Below are 3806 nucleotides of genomic sequence, written 5' to 3' on the forward strand. Positions count from 1 at the left end.
ATTCTTTTCGATTCAATTCAATTCGATTCTTTTCGATTCAATTAAATACGATTCTATTCTTTTCAATTCGATTTTATTCTTTTTGATTCAATACGATTCAATTCGATTCTTTTCGATTTGATTCGATTCAATTCGATTCTTTTCAATTCGATCTTTTCGATCGATTCGATTCGATTCTTTTCGTTTAGATTCTATTCTTTTCGATTCGATTAGATTCTTTTCAATTCGATTCGATTCTACTCGATTCATTTCGAATCGATTCGATTCTTTTTGATTTGATCTATTCGATTCTTTTCGATTCAGTTCGATTCAATTCGATGCTTTTCGATTTGATTCAATTCTTTTCCACTCGATCTGATTTGATTCGTTTTGATTTTTTCGATTCGTTTCAATTAGAATCTATTCGATTCTTTTCGATTTGATTCGATTCTTTTTGATTCAATTCGATTCGATTCAATTCCATTCGATTTGATTCTTATCGCTTCGATTCGATTCTTTTCAATTCGATACGATTCGATTCGATTCTTTTCGATGTGAATCAATTCGATTCGATTCTTTTTGATTTGAATCGATTTCATTCTTTTAGATTTGATTCAATACGATTATTTTCAATTCGATTCGATTCGATTCATTTTGATTCGTTTTGATTCTCTTTGAATTTTTTGATTCGATCTTTTCAATTGATTTGATTCGATTGGATTCCTTTTGATTCAATTCTTTTCGATTCGATTTGATTCTTTTCTATTCGATTCGATTCTTTTTGTTTATAGGTTTTTTTTTTTTAATTTTTATTTATTTATGATAGTCACAGAGAGAGAGAGAGGCAGATTCACAGGCAGAGGGAGAAGCAGGCTCCATGCACCGGGAGCCCGATGTGGGATTCGATCCCGGGTCTCCAGGATCGCGCCCTGGGCCAAAGGCAGGCGCTAAACCGCTGCGCCACCCAGGGATCCCCGATTCTTTTTGTTTAGATTCGATTCTTTTCGATTCGATTCGATTCGAATCTTTTCGTTTCGATTAGATTCTCTACAATTCGATTCTTTGGATTCGATTCTTTTTTATTCGATTCAATTTGATTCTTTTCAATTCGATTCAATTCTTTTCAATTCGAATCGATTCAATACGATTCGATTTGATTACTTTTGATTCGATGCAATTTGATTCGATTTTTTCGAATCGATTTGATTCGATTTGATTATTTTCGATTCAACTCGATTTGATTCAATTCGATTATTTTCGATTCGACTCGATTTGATTCAATTCGATTATCGATTCCATTCAATTCCAATTATTCTTGATTCGATTCGATTCGTTTTGATTATTTTTTATTCAATTCAATTCAATTATTTTCGATTCAATGCGATTCGATTCGATTCTTTTCGATTCAATCAATACGATTTGATTCTTTTCTATTCGATTCGATTCTTTTCGATTTTATTGCATTCGATTCAATTCTTTTCTATTCGATTCAATTCTTTTTGATTTGATTCGATTCTTTTCAATACAATTCAATTCTTTTCGATTCGATTCGATTTGATTCCTTTCGATTCGATACGATTCGATTCTTTTCGATTCTATTCGATTCAATTCGATTCTTTTCAATTCGATCTTTTCGATTTGATTCGATTCTTTCCGTTTCGATTCGATTCTTTTCGATTCGTTGCTTTTCGATTCGATTCAATTAGATTCTTTTCAATTCAATTCAATTCGATTCCTTTCGTTTCGATTTGATTCTTTTCTATTTTATTTGATTCAATTCATTTCAATTAGATTCAATACTGTTCGATTCGATTCTTTATGATTCAATTCAATTGGAATCGATTCAATTCTTTTCGATTCAATTCGATTCTATTCGATACGATTCTTTTCAATTCGAATCTTTTCGGTTCTGTTCGATTCGATTCTTTTCGATTCAGTTCGATTCAATTCTTTTTGATTCGATTAGATTCTTTTCGATTCGATATGATTTGATTCGTTTTGATTTTTTTCGATTCTTTTCTATTCAATTCGATTCGATTGATTCTTTTCAATTCAATTTGATTCGATTCCATTCGATTCGATTCTTTTAGATTCGATTTGATTCTTTCTGATTCGATTCGATTCTTTTAGATTTGATTTGAGGCAATTCTTTTCAATTTGATTCAATTCGACTCGTTTTGATTTGTTTCGATTCTCTTTGATTTTTTGATTCAATCTTTTCAATCGATTTGATTCGATTCGATTCTTTTCGGTTCAATTCTTTACGATTCAATTTGATTCTTTTCTTTTTTTTCGATTTGATTCTTTTCGATTCGATTCTTTTCGATTCGATTTGATTCTTTTTGATTCGATTCGATTCGATTAGAATTGATTCAATATGATTCGATTCGATTACTTTTGATTCGATGCAATTTGATTTGATTTTTTCGAATCGATTTGATTCGATTATTTTGATTTGACTCAATTTGATTCGATTCGATTATCGATTCAGTTCAATTCCAATTATTCTCGATTCGATTTGATTCGATTCGATTATTTTTTATTCAATTCAATTCAATTATTTTCAATTTGATGTGATTCGATTCCATTCAATTCTTTTCGATTCAATCAATTCTATTCGATTCTTTTTGATTTGATTGCATTCAATTCAGTGCTTTTCGATTCAATTTGATTCTTTTCGATTCGATTCGATTCTTTTCATTACAATTCAATTCGATTCGATTCTTTTCGATTCGATTTGATTCGATTCTTTTCTATTCTTTTCAATTCGATTCGATTTGATTAGATTCGATTAGATTTGATTCAATTCGATTCATTTTTTTCTAATCGATTCAATTCTTTTCGATCCCACTCCTTTCGACTCGATTTATTTGGATTCGATTCTTTTCGATTCGATTAGATTCTATTCTTTTTGATTCGATTCAATTCGATTCTTTTTGATTCGTTTCTTTTCGATTCTATTCGAATCTTTTTGATTCGATTAGATTCTTTTCAATTCAATTCGAATCGATTCGAAACTCTTAGATTCAATTCTTTTTGATTCGATTAGATTCGATTCGATTTTTTTCGATTCGATTAGATTCTTTTCGATTCGAGTCTCTTCTATTCGAGTTTCTTTTCGAATCGATTTGATTCATTTCTTTTTGATTTGATTTGATTCGATTAGATTCGATTCTTTTCAATTCCATTCGATTTGATTCTTTTCGTTTTGATTAGATTCTCTTTGATTCAATTCTTTTCGATTCGATTCGATTTGATTCTTTTCGATTCGATTCGATTTGATTCTTTTTGATTCGAGTCTCTTCGATTCGAATTTCTTTCTTTTTTAATCGATTTGATTTGATTCTTTTCGATTTGATTCGATTCGATTTGATTCTTTTTGAGTCGATTCGAATCAATTCGGTTTTTTTTCAAATCGATTCGATTCTTTTCGATGCGACTCTTCGATTCGATTCTTTTCGATTCGATCCTTTTCAATTCAATTCGATTCTTTTCGATTCAATTTGACTTGATTCTTTTCGATTCGATTTGATTCTTTTCGTTTCGATTCTTTTCGATTCGATTCGATTCTTTTCTATTCTTTTCAATTCGATTCGATTCGATTTTTTCGATTCGATTCTTTTCAATTCGATTAGATTCTTTTCAATTTGATTCTTTTTGATTCAATTCGATTCGACTCTTGTCTTTTCGATTCGATTCTTTTTGATTTGATTCGATTCGATTTTTTTGTTTCGATTAGATTCTCTTTGATTCGATTCTTTTTGATTCGATTCTATTCGATTCGAGTCTTTATGATTTGACTCGATTTGATTCTTTTGGATTCGATT

The sequence above is a fragment of the Canis lupus genome, chromosome 21 (genome assembly GCF_048164855.1).
Source record: "Canis lupus baileyi chromosome 21, mCanLup2.hap1, whole genome shotgun sequence".
Lineage (NCBI taxonomy): Eukaryota > Metazoa > Chordata > Mammalia > Carnivora > Canidae > Canis > Canis lupus.